Source organism: Xenopus tropicalis, chromosome 3 (genome assembly GCF_000004195.4).
Source record: "Xenopus tropicalis strain Nigerian chromosome 3, UCB_Xtro_10.0, whole genome shotgun sequence".
Taxonomy (NCBI): domain Eukaryota; kingdom Metazoa; phylum Chordata; class Amphibia; order Anura; family Pipidae; genus Xenopus; species Xenopus tropicalis.
The window spans coordinates 45,229,231-45,247,669 of record NC_030679.2 but is presented as its reverse complement, the minus strand read 5'-3'; the positions used below and the strand labels follow the sequence as shown (position 1 = coordinate 45,247,669).

Genomic DNA, 18,439 nt, shown 5'->3' with positions numbered 1-18,439 from the left:
ATGTGGCTTGCAACTAGATGCCAGTGTAAAACCAGTTCATTCTAAGCTGTCTAAGCATCTTAGTATGGCCTGGCAATATACCTAAACTGTTTTTTATTTGCATGGTATATCTCCTCTGAAGCTCCTCATTTCACAGCTGGATTTGACTTTCTAGTTGTTAGGCCATAAAAAGTGAAGATAAAATTTCCCAATTATTGAATACTCTGTAGATGTATTATAACCATATAAATGCATAGCCCTACCTTCCCATTTTCAACCTGGAAGGATCAAACATTATATCAAGTTTTACTTGGATAACTTTATGTTGTTAAGTAGGAATTCTAAAGTATTGTAAATATAGAGAGACTGTTGGTGTCGCCCAAACATTTGAAAAAGTCAGTTTTTTTTTCAGCAACTATATTTTTACACAGCTCAGAACATTTCCGCACAGTCCATAGTCATTATTCTCAGCGACTTCTTTTTGCACAAAATACATTGTAGTCACTGTTCCCTTTAAGCTGTGCGCTCATGTACCTGCACACACATTTTGAGGCCAACACACATAAAATCGTGGTGTACAAAGAATTTTGTGTGAAAACACATCATTTTGTATTTATTATGACCTGCACACACCAGTTTTTTAAAAGTGTGAGAAATAGAAATCTTTTGCACACACACCAAAGAAGAATTTAGAGGGAACATTGGTTCAGAGCTTATGGGCATTTTGTCACCGCAAAATATTTGCCTTTGGGAAAATTTTAAATTTTACTGTGAATCCACCAATGGAGAAATGTGGATATTCTCTGCGAATCCTTGCCTGGTGAAAAATTTTGCTCATCACTAGTGTACTCAAGTACTTTTAATGAATGGCATTAATGCAACATTTGCATATATTTCTGTGGAATAGCATTGCAGTTGCATTTGTAAATAAGCCCTTTTAATTCCCACTGAACACATATTCTGGGGATTGTAGTTTTTTGTACTGGTCAGCTGTATAAAAAAACACATTTGATTGGTAACTATGAGTAAATAGGCCTACGCAAACTGTGCCTTATTATGCTCTTCCAACAATTTGGCTTGATTTTAGTACAGACTGACTAAGAGCTGGTTCTTAAAACAGAACTAAAATAAATAAGCCACCATACACACAACATTCATAAAACAAGTGTAAATGTTAAGTGTGACCCAAAGTGCAACTCGGTAATGTGCAGGTGTGAACATTTCATCAACTATGTTTGATTTAATAAGGCTAAGACCTATAAAGATCACTCAGCGGATATGTGTTTAATAATCGTGACAATACCTGGGGATAACATTTTCAAAAATACATCTGTTCAATTTCAAGGTATTTACATGTGAAAGAGCAGCCTTTATGCAGAGAGTGTGATTCTCAGAGATCAGGGCCTCTCCAAATAGCTTTGAGAAGTTGTGAAGTTAGAGGACTTTTAGCGGGAAAGGTTAAGCCATCAAAGTGCTGCTCCCAGCAGTGTTACTACAACATTGATCAGTTACTGCTATTTCTCTGCATTAGTAAAGGATATTAATGCTGCCAGCCTGTCAGGGAGTGATTTTAGTGCAGATAAGCGTATATAAGGTAGATGAGGCGAACACAACAGTATGCAAACCTGTACATACAATGTCATGGATCATAGGCAGCCGTTTGAATTCTTTCCGTACTATTGTATGAGGAAGCTGTATGGCAAATGAGGCATTGTGCCTGAGCGAGAGCTGGGAAGGAGCTGTTCTTTCAGGCATGGTGCTGAACCAGCTCGTTGGTAGGATTGCTTGCTTGACCTGCAGTCTTCTCTTTATTGCACAGAGTCATACTATTATGTTATTAATAAAGGAAGAGGATGTATTCTTACTGAATGAAGCAATACTATCATCCAAATGTTGCTGGGCCTAGTCTGTTTATATGGAAGCCACAGGGAACAGCCATCATGTGGAAAATCATGAATAAAAAGAGGAAATCCACCTACCTTGTGCTTTCCTGAAGGACTGAAGCATTCATCCAGTGCTTAAATTCTGCTTTCTTCTTTCTGTGTTTTATATTTTCCGGGCTTTCTCCCTTGGCTTTTTGTCACTGTATTTCACTGTCTCTCTACCACTTTGCAGCTCTCCCACTCCTGCTCTGCAATAAAAAAAAAAAGCTTCTATAAATAGCAGCCTCACGCCTGGGAGCGAATCTAGCACATCCTATATACATTGGGTGAATTTCCAGCTGGCTCTCCACTCACTGCTATGCCAGTGCTGTCTCTTTCTATATTCCCTTACAGATCCCCACAATGTCGAGCCGGGCAGCATCCTTATCCTTTGCTAGGCAAGGTAAGAGATGAATTAAGGATTGTACAGCTGCAAGACAGCTTGTGCAAGGTTATTAGGGAGTTAATCAGAATCATTTGTACTGTAGTTCCTAGAGCGTCACCAGATTAAACTGATTTTTTATAAGGGTTAAGCACAATGGACACACAATCTGTGTCTAGAAATGCATATAGTCACATATAAGGGTGAGGGCACACTGTGCCAATGGTCCACTTCTCTCTGTCTGCCTCCAAAATGCAAGTGTAAATAAGTGGACCATATGCCTAGAGTGCCCTCATTCTAAAAGGACAGTTACAAGATGTTGAGAACCAAATGCACAGAACATTACTGTTTAGATCTGGATGTCTTTTTACGTAGCAATTAAAAAACCTAATGGTATCAGTGGAGCATATTTTTTTTGTCAAAATAAAACCATAAAATTCTTTCATTTAATAGTGGCAATTCAAGTCAGACTGGGCCAGCGGGACACCGGGAAAAAACTCAGTGGGCCATGTCAGCCCAGACCCAATCCCCTGCCAGCGGTTTTGGTCCTCCATGCTCACCCCCTAAGAACATGGTGTCCGACACACTGTGCAGTGCGGTGAGTGTGGGGGTTGGAGGGTGGAGAATGTGCACCTGCGAGTTCTGACTGGGGTGAGGGGTCCCTGAGGTGGCAGCCCTGGTGGGCCCTGGACGCCCCAGTCTGATACTTGCACGAGTGCAAGAGTGCCCACCTTAATGCTCATTTAACAAGTGCTTGCACCCCAAGAAATGATGGACACTGCAAGTCCTCCTGTTATCTGGCCCAAGCTGCAGAGCGCAGGTCAGCCCCGTCCTTAGTGTCTGTCATTACAATGCAGTGAAGGAGTTTAATTTTTCTTGTTAGAGAAGCTATGCTACAATTGTATTTCATAGAAAAAAAAAAGTACAGATCCTGGACAGCTCCTACAAGAGGTTGTGGAAGTGGGTGATAATAATAACTGCAGTTTTTTGGGGGGAAACATACAGATTTTTTTCTAGTAAAACAGACCTCATGGCTAAATTTTCAAAAAATGTAGTTGCTGGTGAAACTCTTCTCTGTGAATTTCTTCACAAAACTGTACAGAACAAAAAAGTTTGTTTATCTCTAGCCGTGAGCATTAGCTTTAAAATTGGCAACATGTAAAGGTAAACAAAGGTCCAGGACCGGATGGGATTCATCCCAGGGTATTAAATGAGCTGAGCGCTGTGATTGCCAAGCCTCTTCACATAATTTTTCAGGATTCGTTGAGGTTTGGCATGGTGCCGAGAGACTGGCGGATTGCTAATGTGGTGCCGTTATTTAAAAAGGGATCTCGTTCTCAGCCTGAAAACTATAGGCCTGTTAGTCTGACATCAGTAGTAGGAAAGCTTCTGGAAGGGGTAATAAGGGATAGGATAGTTGAATACATTGCAGTTCACAATACTATTAGTTTGTGCCAGCATGGTTTTATGCGTAACAGATCTTGCCAGACTAATTTAGTTGCCTTTTATGAGGAGGTGAGCAGGAACCTTGATGCTGGAATGGCAGTTGATGTCATCTACTTAGATTTTGCTAAAGCGTTTGATACAGTACCGCACAGAAGGTTAATGATCAAATTGAGGAATATTGGCCTAGAACATAATATTTGTAATTGGATAGAAAACTGGCTGAAGGATAGAGTACAAAGAGTGGTGGTAAATGGAACATTTTCTAATTGGGCCAGTGTGGTTAGTGGAGTACCGCAGGGGTCAGTCCTTGGTCCTTTGCTTTTTAACTTGTTTATTAATGACCTGGAGGTGGGCATAGAGAGTACTGTTTCTATTTTTGCTGATGACACTAAATTGTGCAAAACTATAAGTTCCATGCAGGATGCTGCCGCTTTGCAGAGCGATTTGACAAAATTGGAAAACTGGGCAGCAAACTGGAAAATGAGGTTCAATGTTGACAAGTGCAAAGTTATGCACTTTGGTAGGAATAATATAAACGCAAACTATCTACTGAATGGTAGTGTGTTGGGGGCATCCTTAATGGAGAAGGATCTAGGGGTTTTTGTAGATCACAAGTTGTCTAATTCCAGGCAGTGTCATTCTGTGGCTACTACAGCAAATAAAGTGCTGTCTTGTATAAAAAGGGCATTGACTCAAGGGATGAGAACATATTTTTGCCGCTTTATAGGTCCCTGGTAAGGCCTCACCTTGAGTATGCAGTGCAGTTTTGGGCTCCAGTCCTTAAGAAGGATATTAATGAGCTGGAGAGAGTGCAGAGACGTGCAACTAAACTGGTAAAGGGGATGGAAGATTTAAGCTATGAGGTTAGACTGTCGAGGTTGGGGTTGTTTTCTCTGGAAAAGAGGCGCTTGCGAGGGGACATGATTACTCTGTACAAGTACATTAGAGGGGATTATAGGCAGTTGGGGGATGTTCTTTTTTCCCATAAAAACAATCAGCGCACCAGAGGTCACCCCTATAGATTAGAGGAACAGAGCTTCCATTTGAAGCAGCGTAGGTGGTTTTTCACGGTGAGGGCAGTGAGGCTGTGGAATGCCCTTCCTAGTGATGTGGTAATGGCAGACTCTGTTAATGCCTTTAAGAGGGGCCTGGATGAGTTTTTGAACAAGCAGAATATCCAAGGCTATTGTGATACTAATATCTACAGTTAGTATTACTGGTTGTATATATATAGTTTATGTATGTGAGTGTATAGATTGGTTAGTATAGGTTGTGTGCTGGGTTTACTCGGATGGGTTGAACTTGATGGACAATGGTCTTTTTTCAACCCTATGTAACTATGTAACTATGTAATTGTATTGATAACCTCACAAAAGAAAATATGTTTCAATTAGCATCTATTTATAAAATGTTTAGACTGAAAAAAAAAATGTAGAGACCACTAGACCACTAGAGACAGCATATAATAAAATTAAATGGAGTAGGAGCTCTTGTAATCTTCTGTAAGCTGTAGGTACAGCAAACCATTATTGTAATGCTATATACCTTGGGTTGATAAATGTTATATAGTGAGTACAACCATGTCTAAAGGTCACAACTTTACCAAGTAAGTCTATCTGCTCAACGTTCGTGTGTACCTTTTCTTCCAAAGCTCTCCTTCCAAACTGTAAAGATATAGAGGTAAGTTAATTGGCTTCTAATGAAATGACCCAAGAGCGTATGCATGATAGGGACCTTAAATTGTAAGCTGTACTTGGGCAGGGACAGATGTGAATGTTAAAAAAAACACTGTAAAGTAATATGTAGGCACTATATCAATAAAGAGTTGAACAGTGTTGCTCCACCCAAATACTGTCCAAAGTAGACACCCCAAGCTTGTTTAGGGATGGAAGGGGGATTTCTAATGTGGATCGTTCTTACCAGTACTATATCAGTCGTCTTGTTGTTAACTAACATCTGGATTACTGTGCAACATTTGCTTGATAGTTATATGTTTTCATCAAACTTCATAACGTTTCATAAAGTGTAGCTGTTTAGAGCTAGAAATTAAATAAGAAGCTTTTGGCAATAGTCATATAAAAACAAAAACAGTAGAATACAGAGCAGGTATGATTCTCAAACCTTTGATTCATTTTCTTTGTCCTCTACCTTTCTCACATGAATGCTATAACGTTAGTTTACAGTACAAAACCATATAAAATGTTTCTTAATAGCATGTATCATTTAATCTCTGACTTTCAAGCATTCAACTAAAGGGGTCCTAGTCTTCTCGTTGCCACTGAGCTGCTATTATGGAAAGCTGCTTTTTCTCTACTAGATCAGATTACAAGCTATTAAACTGGATAGGTCACAGACACCATCTAACCACCAGGTTTTAGAGGTCTGTAAGCTGCACTTTAAACCTGTTATTAGTGAGAAGTCTATTCACATTGATAATGTTGCTGTGTTTCCAAGGAGTAATGTAAAAAACTTCTTGTAAAATCAAGTGAAGCAGAATTTTTTAAAAAGTGATTCTTTCAATTATAACATTAAAAATTCCTTGAGCTTTTATTATTTATTTTTTTTTTTTTTACAAGATAACTTGTATAGCAGCTTAGAATCTCAAATACAGAAGACAAAAGGGATAGTAAAAGGGGGAGAGAAAAACAGGAAGAAGGGGAAAAAGAACAGAATACAGTCATAGAAGTCTTGTGCATTAAACTCATTTACCGGGGGGTTCAAGACTGCTGCATTCTTGTTTGATGCAACTTTACTTTTCCCTCGGAAAGAAATGCCTGGTACAGGCATGGGGTCCCTTATCCGGAAACCCATTTATCCAGAAAGCTCTGAAATAAGGGAAGGTCATCTCCCACAGACTCCCTTATAATCAAATAATTCAAAGTTTTAAAAAAATATTCCCCTTTTAGCTGTAATTATAAAACAGCACCTTGTACTTGATCAAAGCTAAGATATAATTAATCCTTACTGGAGGTAAAACAATCCAACTGGGTTTATTTTATGTAAGGTATGAAGATCCAAAATAAGTTAAGACCCTTTATCCAGAAAGCCCCAGGTCCCAAGCATTCTGGAAAACAGGTCCCAGTGTTGGACTGGCCCACCAGGATACTGGGAAAACTCACGTTGGGCCCTGGTGTCAGTGGGCCCTCCTGCTTGTGACCATCCGGCCTGTTTCATGGTCATTCCCTATTTCTGAATTGGAACAAAAATGAGAAATAGATTGAAGAATAGATGCTTACATGTAAATAAAAGAGACCAGGAGAATAAAGAGGTTGGGCAAAGTTTGGCGAGTGGGCCTATACTCTAAGGTTTTCATGTAGGCCCCTGAGGTCCCAGTTTGACACTGGCAGGTCCCATACTGTACCTGTACTGACTCCTGAGTAATATCCAAATGGAAAAATCTGAATGAGTGTGTGTGGCACACAGTGCTGCTGGCTTGACTGCATGAGATGTAGTTTTATTTTGTATCCATCAACAGTTCCATGTTTATCACTATCAATGCTGCTGATAAGTAATCTGTGTGTGAGTCACAATGCCCTGTTATACTTGCTGTATGTATCATTGCTAAAGGGCAATTGGACCTCCGCTATGCCTCTAATCTATGCAAAAGTACAGGATTTTAGAAATGATATATTAGGAGACAGTTTAAGCCTTTTCATTGGATCCCTGTAAGTTAAACCTGCCATTCCTTTTTCCTGAAATAGCCATCTTTCTACATCCAGGGGACTTTAGTGATCTAGAAGGCTCAATGCAAATCCTCAGTTTAATGGAGAAACATAACGTACCAACATATGTCACTGTTTCCATTTCCTTCAGCAATGTGTCAGAATGAGTAATCCCAGGCATCTGGTCACTCTTTATGTAATATAATGCACATGGGTGCATAATTCTGCGCAGTATTCCATCATTTTCTCCCAGCTACAGATTATACACATCAATGGCTTACCACAAACTGCAAATAGAGAAATGTAGTCTTGCTACCCAACACATACCTTTCCTTGATTAGATGTCAGTAGCTAGAACACATAGGCTGGTGGGGAGGAATATAAAACAGAAATAACATATAATGTATAAGCTATAAATAAACATGTCTACCAGAGTGAGTTTATTCAAAGATACATTTAGTACTATGCTTTGTACATTATTGTATTTTAAGGGGATCAAAATACTATTGTCCCACCATCAATTGCCCCAGTAGTACTAGAAATAAAACTCTCTTAATACTGTATCACATTTTCAGGGGTTACAAATGTTGGTAGCTGTAGTCCAATAACATCAAAGATGGAATATTTGGGGCTTATGTATGTAGTACAGTAACATGAGTGGAACTACACTGTAATTGAAGGTCCCCTTTAATGCATTCCATCTCACAGGTTCAGTTTATTACCAGATCTCTCCTCAAACATATTTGTAAGTGAGATAAAGTGATGAGGAGAGACAGAGGGGTGCAAATTGGAGAGTTTTAGGGAAGTTTTATAAACCCTTGAACATCAATGTGAAGAGCTGCAAGCAACTCTGCATTGATAATTATTAAAAATTACATCCAGCCTTTGTTAATGGGGCTTAGTAGAGGAGCTGTAAACCTTCTCTAATACTGATCCTTTTGCCTCTCTACGCTGAACTTAATTAGCAGTGCAAGAGGTTTCTTGCTAATTATTCTGACTTGTAATCAGAAGTCAGAATGGGGAGATACAGTGCATTTTAGCTGTTCAGAGCTGAAAAAAATGTTTTTTTCAATCAGTGATGACTGTATGAAACCAAGAAGTGAGAATCATATGTAAACAGCAGGCAGCCAGGATTTTGATTGGAGGATTCTCTTGCATCAACTGGGCCACTAGTCCTATTCACAGCAAAACACTCTATTAAACATCAGAATATAGTTTAGTTCTCTAGCTCTGACTGACTTTTTTAGGGACTAAAACATTTTGCCAAATTAAAAGAGAAAACAGTGGAGGTACCGAAAGCTATGAGATCTATTATCTGGAAACCCTTATCTCACAAACTTATGAAATTTAACATTTAACATGTTCCATTAAGTTAAAACTGTGGCTGAATAAGTCTTGATAAAGGGCTGGATTGAAGCCCGAAACATTGCCTTTGGCACTTGAGTAAAGATTCACATTTTTCAAAACAACCGGAGTGCTGCTGTTTTCATCATTTTTGTATTTATTTGCCCGGGCAGTGGGTACAGCGTGCACTTGGGGCTGCTATTTTCACTATGTAAGCACATGTTAACTGATTCTATGTGGCTGAATAAGTGTCACACTGATATTTTCCTATATCTGTACCCATTTCATGAGCTATGGGTGACCCTGACCAATGGCTGGAATTTCAAAGGTGGCCTTGGCCTAAGGCTGGACCTTCAAGTTGGGATTGAACTGACATTGTTTGACAACCAGTGCCTTCAGGTATAATACTTCAAATTATGGAAAAACCCAAGACCAACCAATCCCAGATAATATATCCTTTACCCGTATCAAGTACTGTCTGTGGTACTGTATATCTCTCTACCATAAAACACTCAATTGTTCAGTGAATTAGAAACAAACTATTGGTTAGGACAGCCTCTATACTATCCCCGTAGCATCTCTCTTTATTGCATTTACTAAATCAACTCCCCAGGGGGAAAAAAAAACAAAGGAATCCATAAATATTTACCTTGATGTCACAGCAGCCCTTCTCTAAATCAAATGTTCTGCAGCCGGCAGCTGGCAAGCCCTTAATAAAAATGGTAATGTTTGCAGATTGATTCTGTAACATCGGGCCGACAGTGACCTTTTGATTGACCTTGTGTCAGAGTAGTAAATATTAATAACAGAGTAAAGTAGAAATTGTATTTGGAAACATACGGATTTCAACATCTTTCCTGGATCTCATCACGCGTTATATTTTGGATTTCTTAATACAGCATCTTGCCAAGCATCGCTCTGTCACTTCTTACAAAATCAGCTTCTCTGACCTAGAAGAAAAATCAATCAAAGTTGGTTGCCTTGCTTTTAATTGTTTTATATTGCCTTGACACTAACACGTTCTTGACATCCCAATGTAATAGCAGTAGAAGAGATGCACTTACATCAATCGAATTGCTTAAAAACCCCCAAAGACTTGCTTACTATGTCCAGACTGCAGTTCAGTATAAACTGGGGAATGGTATGCTGTAGCTTCCTTTATTCAAATCCATTCCTTACATGCGCAAGTGTTTAGACAGTTTAACTATAATTCATTCATGGCATGAAGTCTTATCATTCAGAGAAATACGTATGGTGCCATTTTATTTGGGCATGCAATCTCTTTTCTCATCAGCAAATGTTAAACTTGTGTGACAGTGCCTAATGCTATTGGATCTGTAATGTTCATATTTAATAAATGCTGTCAGTCATGGGACCATGACCAGTGGCCTGGCAAATCAGACTGCTAAGGAATATTATCTGGGTGGTTCTGCACCATGGGAATATCATTTGTGCCTGGTTTGATGTTGTTTATCTAAAGTTTATGTCTTGAATCTTTATTATTAAAAGAATGACTGTCTTTTCATGTATAAGAGCATATTCTAAAAGTTTGCATCATCAAGGGAAAATAAAAAGAGCCTTTTTGTTGTTACAGAAGCTAAGAGCTACTCTAACACATCTAAAGCAAAGTGCTTATTTTACCACAGGACAATTCAAAAAACATCTTTATGATACAAAAAGCAAAATGTACCATTTTAGAAGTTTACCAAAGAGGATGCAAGAGGATTCCCCAGTGTGAATACCCTTGCAGTTACCTGACATATTGAGATACGTGTAAAGTTTTCCATTAATCCCCTTCCTAGTTCCTATAGATAGCATGCCAACGACACTCTGTTTCCAGGTGGTGGATTGCTTTTAATACTGTGGCATCCCAATAACTACACTCAAAGTTTAAATTAAACTAAAGTAAACAAAACTGACTTCTCTTAAATCCAAAGTGACATTTGGAAAAATCTTTGTAAGTAGACATAATCAAAATATTCTTTCTCCCTAAGCTTTTATATGTACTTCACAACTCTCCAGTCACCCCCACGGTTTCATTAACTGGGTTTCATTAACCTGCGAAAAGGTTCTGTAATTGATAACTCATTGCTGTATCAGAAACTGATATGTATATTGCTAGAGGTTCGTTTAATACTGAAAATGTTATGGCCCTTTGCTCGATCTTATGACTTACAGCCAGCACAAATTCATGTACTAATGCTGTTCCTCTGACTCAAGTCTGACTCCACTACCTCTTCCCTTATTTTTCTTTCCATTTCTCTCCTAAGGTTGCCTATATTGCTATGTAAAAGTTAAGAAAAGATGTTTAAAATCAGAGATTACCGTGCAAGATTTGCTTTACACTGTAATCCAATATCAGAAGACTATAGTTAGTGATGATTGAATCTGTCCCGTTTTGATTCGCTGAAAAATGAGTGAATCTTTGAAAAGATTCGCAAAACAGCAAAAAACTAGTCAAAATATGAAAATGTTCCGTGTCAAAAAAAATTTTATTTGATGTGTGTCAAATTTTTTCACACAAATTTTGACGGCCCTTTTGCAAAGAAATCCGCCAATGGCGAAACACAAATGGCGAAATCGCAAATCCATGCCTGGTGAATTATTTCGCCCATCACTAGCTATAGTGCTTGTTTAAAGGCTTTTGCAACAACCATAGGAAACCAACCACAGAGAGTCCCTTTCTATACAGATATATCCTTGCCAGATATATCCTGCCTGTAAACATATGTATAGAAATCCAGAAATGCTTGCATGCAGGTACTTTTGTGTCATTGCCCCCTCAAATGCAAGGCTTCAAAGCTCTGGGGGACTTTAAGCTTTCTTAAACTACCAAATTATAGAATTCTACATAAGAATGAAAGAAATACCTATTCATAACATAGAGAAAAATATCAGAAAATTTCAAGCCCCTTTTCCAAAAATCACAATGCCACTGACAGTATGTTTATCCCAGAAAACAATATATTTTTATCAGCTTTGCTAAAATAAGTAGTTTTTATGAATGTTGGAAAATCATCCCAGAACTTGTATTTTACAGCATCTTATCTCTCACATGTTATTGCCTAGTAAGATAAAGGTATGGGATCCAGAAAGCTCTGAATATCTCCCATAGACTCCACTGCAATCAAATAATTCAGATATTCTAAACTGATTTCCTTTTGCTCTGTAATAATAACAAAGTGCAGGTATATGGTTAAGATATAAAACCCATGGGAAAGATATCTATGTTCTATTTATTATAAAACAGGCACATTTTCAAGCAGGTGGTCTGCAGGTCTGACATTCTTGTTATAGATGACTGATAGTATTGCTTTAAAAGGGCAATAGTTTAAAACTATACCCCCAGAATGAATACTTATCCAACAGACAGTTTATATTATGTTAAGTGGCCTTATTAAGAATCTCACCAAACTTTGGAATAGGTCATGCCATATAAAGAGAAAAGCAGGTATGGTCTTTCTCCCCCCAAAGAAAATATATTCTCTTTTTTTGCTAGGTTAGGACTGACGCAAGGACACTGCCTTGATGGGACGCATCAGCTTGTGCATACTTTGTACAAACCGTGTAAATAAACGTGTCTCTTTTTGCTAAAATGCAGACATTTTTCCTTCAGTGTGTGCAAAATAGTTTTTTAATTTTCTCTTGAAGCTTTACAATGGAGTGCTGGGGTGTATAGTATATAATACAAGCCACTCACCTACGTGCACCCAATTAGTTTTGATTGATTCATGGGATGAGCTGTATTTTTTGTATATATATCAGTAAATATTGTCCTTACATCCTCTTCCTTGATCCCCCATTTAGTGATGGGCTGTGTGCTCCCTCAGAGATCACATGACCAGAAATAATGCAGCTCTGCCTGTAACAGGAAGTAGTGTGTAAGCAAAAGGCAAAACTCTTTCTATTAATTGGCTGATGGGGCCTAGCATGTATGTGTGCCTTGGCTTGTTTGTGTGCTCTGTGAATCCTATGATCCCAGGAGGCGGCCCTTAATTCTTAAAATGGCAATTTTTTATTTAGGATTACCCAATGGCACATACTGATATTTTTATGAAAATGGTTTATTTAGATGAAGCAGGGTTTTACTTTGTACATATGAGCTTGTTTATGTAATATATTTTTATAGAGACCAACATTATGTGGGGGTATAGTATCGTTTTCCTGTTGTTATGGGCAACATGACTGCTTATGTTGTCTCCAATGTTAAGAAATACACCCCTAGTCAGTTCAACTAGCTATAGCCCCTGTATTTGACAGTGCTGTCAACCCTCCTGCTCACAAAAGCACTGGAGCTTGTTTTTCGTGAACCTATGGGCAATAGAACAAACATTTTTAACTATTTTATTACGGCTAAAAACCTTCAGAACATAACCTACCAAGGCAGTGTTGTTCCACTCAAGTATTGCTGGACTACAGTTCCCAGCATACACCTACATAGTAAAGAGTCAGAGAATGCTGGGAGCTTACAACAGCAGGGCTGGATTTTAACTAACCATCGTAGAAAGTAAAATCTACAGTGCTGGTTGTTAGCCACCTGACTGCTACATGCTATATATTCTATTTTCCCCTCCATTATATACAGAAAACACATTGCCTAGCAACCATGGCCAGCAATAAATCTAACGCAATATTGCTCAGTAAAACTTTTTGAGGTTTCCAGGGTCACCTAAAGAGGAAGAACACAAAGGATACTGACATTTTTATACTTTTTTAGGTGATAGTCTTCCTCTTCTGCCTCTATAAGAGAATTGTGATTTTGACTTAATTTAAAACTTATTTTCAGCCCATCTCCTCCTCAAAATGGTTATTCCCTAACTATTTATAGAAGGGAATCGTCCAGTGAATTTACTTACCAATGTTACCCTGCGGAGAAACATCAAGAGTGAATATAGTACTGATTTGGTATTGGGATCCAGATGCAATATAATGATCACATACACAAGGAATAGGGAGCTGGGTATACTCAGAGGAGGGAACAATCTCACTGAAGGAATATTTTGCATTACACAGACTGTTGGCCCTGAAGATTTTAAACTTTTTGTTGCTTTAAAGGAACACCATGAAAAATATGTGTTTTAAAGTAATTCAAATATGATGTAGTGTGCTCTATACTGGTAAAATGCTTGAGAAACACTACACTATAGTCCAGCAACAGTAACAGAATTCTTACAGTAACACCAAAAATGAAAGTGTAATTAATATATGATGTAGTAATTAAAATATGGGGTACTATTGCCCTGCACTGGTAAAACTGTTGTGTTTGAGAAACACTCCTATAATTTATATAAATAAGCTGCTGTGTAGCCATGGGGGCAGCCATACAAGCTGGAAATTGAGAAAATGCACAGCTTTACATAGCAGATAATAGATAATAGCTCTGTAAAGTACAATGACATTTTATAGAACTTACCCATTAACTGCTATGTAACCTGTGTTATTTAGCCTGTTTTCAACATGATTGGCAACCCCCCATGGCTACAGAGCAGATTATTTATATAAATTATAGGAGTGTTTCTCAAACACAACAGTTTTACCAGTGCAGGGCAATAGTACCCCATATTTTAATTACTACATCATATTTTAATTACACTTTCATTTTTGGTGTTACTGTAAGAATTCTGTTACTGTTGCTGGACTATAGCACCCAACAAACTTTAAACCTGGATAATATGTGGTTGTACTGTATGTTGTAAGTTCTTGTCTAGCAATATTTGGGAGGAGCAGCACTGCAAATAAAGGTTTAATATACACATATAAGCCACATTTTGTAGGCTCAAACAATCTGCTGTGTAGCCATGGGGGGTAGCAACAAAACACAAAAAACAAGTGCAATCCATGAATGCCATATTTTCAGATAGTGTTTTCAAGTGGCTACTTCTGTGATCATTAAAAATCTACACACAGTTCAATAAGTATGCTGTTTCTTATGCTGCGATGCCTGGTGATGTGTGGTATATTTGGTTGCCATTTTTCTTGCACAGCATGGGAAATAGACCCCTGTGTGTGTGTGCAGCAAAACATAGCTCCATGCTGCATGGAGTCTTGGCAAAGGTTACGCTAACGCTAACCATCTACACACTGCCAGAATGTCCACAGGACGTCCTCATCCTGCTCTAATAATGCTTCCCTGCAAGAAACTTTATTAGTCACACAAACATAAACACAGCAATGAAAGTGCCTATACAGTAAAATATCAGGCTAAGCCAGGACTAGTATTACAAAATTATGTTTGATCCACCCCTGGCACACCGCAATCCCCTCACTTAGTTTCCCCCTCTACTCCATAGACCACTGCTCAACACACAAAATTCCCTTCTGATTAGGCCGTCAATGCCATATTCATACAGTATCTGCCTTATTGACGACATCATCAACACTATGGCAATGTTTTATTATTACATTCACTAGGCATAACAATGCCAGCAGGGTTGTGCTAAGTAAATCACCATACACAAATCTATTGTATTAACTTATTTCACTCATAGGCCCAATGTAACAGTGGAACCTTTTAATGGGAATAAAGCATTCGGCACAAAGCAAAGTACAAGGAAGCACTGTAGCACTGAGCAGGCATTCAGTAGTCTGGGATTGATGTATAAATGAGGGACATACTGTGGGTGCAATTACAATGTACTAAGAGGCTCAAAATTCACTGGCATTTTAGCATGTAAAATATTGCAGTTGTTTGTAGAGAGCACAAGCATTCTGACATTATCACAATTAGACTGGACAAGAAAGGCAAAATGTATTCCTATGAGCAGAAATTAGATATAGGTTAATAAATATAAGTATTTTCTACATCTAGGAAATATAACGATACTGCAAATACTGCAAATCTCCCTGAAAGTCCAGTGGAGGTGGACAAAAGTGAATCATGTTTAAAATGTTAAATGTATTCCTGCTATTAGAACAGTCAGGTACAGTACATGAAAAGGCACACAAAGAAAGCTTATTGTACTGTATATGCTAGTTTTATACTATTGACATTATGCAAAAATCACCTTCCTATGACATGAAATAAGTATTTACCATGTGACTCACACACAATTAAATCTGTAGACCTGAGTAAATACTTCTCTCATTCCAGTAATAATGGGGTGCACACTGTAATGGGCTACAATTTGCTAGAAAAGGCTTTTATCTACTTCATTGTAGACATTTAAGAATGGTGTATTGTGGTTCCCAGGCACAACCTTGAATGAGGGTAATTTTGTAGAAACAAATAAGCAAAAAAGAATTTGTTGGCACAAAGCACAAAAAAACATAGGCCATGGTATAGTAACATGTCCAGGTATAGGATATATTATCTGCAATGCTTTGGAGCTGGGGTTTTCCAGATAAGAGGTCTTTCTGTAATTTGGATCGCCATACTAAAATAATTTAAACATTAAATAGACCCAATAGAATCGTTTTGCTACTAAAGGTGGCCATACCCAGGCCGATTCTAGCTGTCGATATCGGTCCCTTAGACCGATTTGGCAGCTTATCGGCTTGTGTATGGGCACTAACAACGGGCCTGCCCGATCAACATCTGGCCTGAAATTGGCCTTGATCAAGCAGGTTTAAAAATTAGTTGGGTCGGGGACCCCATTGGCTCGTTGATGCGGTCCCCGAACCGACAGGCGCCTATACTCGTCGTTCTAATTCGATCTTTTGGCCCCAGGGCCAAAGGACCGAATTAGTCCAATATCGCCCACCCGTAGGTGAGGTCGCCAAGCGAGCGGATTTTAGCATGTATGGCTACCTTAACATAGATTAATGCAGCTTAGTTTTCATCAAGTACAGGGTACTGTTTTATTATTACAGAGAAAAAGAAAATCACTAAAAAAATTCATTCACTTAATGTTATTCAGAGCATTCAGGATGATGGGTTTTCGAATAAGGAATACACTATACTGACTATGGTCAGTCCCCAGCTATGAAACTCCACTACATATATATAATTCTAGCCTAAAGCTGAAGGAATTTTTACTCTAGGCAAATGTACCACAAAATACTGGAACTGCATTACTTATATTCCGACCAGGTTCATCCCATTTGCTGTGTTTAACCAATTCAGGCACATGAAAACAACACTCGACTAGCTGCATTCGCACTGGGTTTTATGGATTTGAGCTGATGTGGCTTTGCATTTAACATGGGATATATATCAACTTATATAATAAAAGATGTGATTATTTTAATAGGTAAATGAAATATGTTTTTCCCTGGTATGGCATCACAGGAGAAAATAAGCATTTGATCTATTATGCAGCATATGAACTTAGATGAGATTCCAGAAATAACTGGCAAAGGAGGGTGATTTGTTTCCTCATGCAGTGCATATATTAATTGAAAATCTTTGTTATCTCAGTCAAACGCATCATTTATTCACCTGGTCCGCAAGAGCAACGCTGCTGTATGGGATCACAGCGTTAGGCTTATTCATTAGAATTTTCTATTTGCAATCCATTTACATAACGTTTGTTTAAAATGTCAGAGAGCTGGGGGCCTTTCAGTAGCAAAGAATGGACAAAAAGCCCCAATAAATCCACTTGCTTTTTGCTTTTATGCTTAAGGTTCATCATTTATTTTTGAAGAATAAATAGTATTACAGTCTAAAATTTAGTTTAGATAGAAAAGGACAATAATAATAAGTATTAAGTAATTAGTCATGGCAACCTATCTGTACAAACAGTGCAATAATTCTTTAATAATCAATAATGGCAAGCATATACATACACCAGTGGCTTGAATAAATATCAGTATTGTAATATAACAGCCATAATAAATGTAACCACACTCAGTTAGTTATTTATATAAACAGTTTATAGGGATTTTAAAAATAGATCCTCTCCCTGCCACATAAAACAAAAGTGCTATAGACATGATAGATGCAGCGCCCCCGTTTCTTACCCCATACCCAATAAATGGACACAGAATCACACTTAGTAAAAGAAGTCTGCAGTAGTTTATTAACAGAAACTAACATATATAAAGAAAAGAAATTGTAACTTATTGTAACAAAACCATTTGTACTACAAACATTAAACAGCAGTAATAACCCACAAATCCTCCCAGAGGATCAACCCTAAGCCCAGGTATGAAGCTTGTGTCCTGCCTCCTTTCCAAGCCTCCCCTCCAAGGTTTTCCACCTTTCTCCCAGACCCCAGGCTTAACCATTTACCCCCTCGCCTTACCAATTGCCCATTTTAATTACCCCTGGGCTGGGGCCCAGAGTTAAGTCATCCCCTACCAGCTGCATCAACTCTGCCACCTGTAGGGAGGAGTGAGGGACGCTGCTGCACTCCTGTTTATCCTGCACCCTGAAAAGAACTGGTAGTTCCAACTTTCAGGCACACTCTTAGGTCCTTGTCCAGGAATAGGCATAGGGAAGGGCCCTGCCTTCTAGCCCTTAAATGCCCTGCTTCCGTTGTCTGCTCTCATTGGGCCCCAGTTCCCAGCAAAAAGTAGAAAAAATAAAAAAAGAAATAATACACAAACATCATTATAGGTAAAAATAATGAGTGTACAGCTGTGATTGTACCAGAAATCTGCAACTGGAGCAATCAGTTATTACAGATATATTATATATATACAGTATATAGCGAACCCAGGGTGGCACGCTGCTTCAGCTCTTACCTCGGGTGCAAGGTAAATGATTTAAATATCCAAAAAAAGACCAGCAACAGGCTGTTCATGCGTTTTTAATACACAATTGA

The 18,439-nt window shown here is 38.4% G+C and overlaps 1 protein-coding gene across 1 annotated transcript in view; it reads right to left on the bottom strand.

Moving 5' to 3' along the window:
* cplx2 (complexin 2) overlaps positions 1–2,110 on the bottom strand; it is a 78,355-nt gene extending 76,245 nt beyond the window's left edge. The window contains exon 1 of the mRNA XM_031897844.1: positions 1,959–2,110. The gene's annotated coding sequence lies outside the window, so the exon portion shown is untranslated. The remainder of the gene's footprint in view (positions 1–1,958) is intronic.
* Between the last annotated feature and the right edge of the window lie 16,329 nt (positions 2,111–18,439).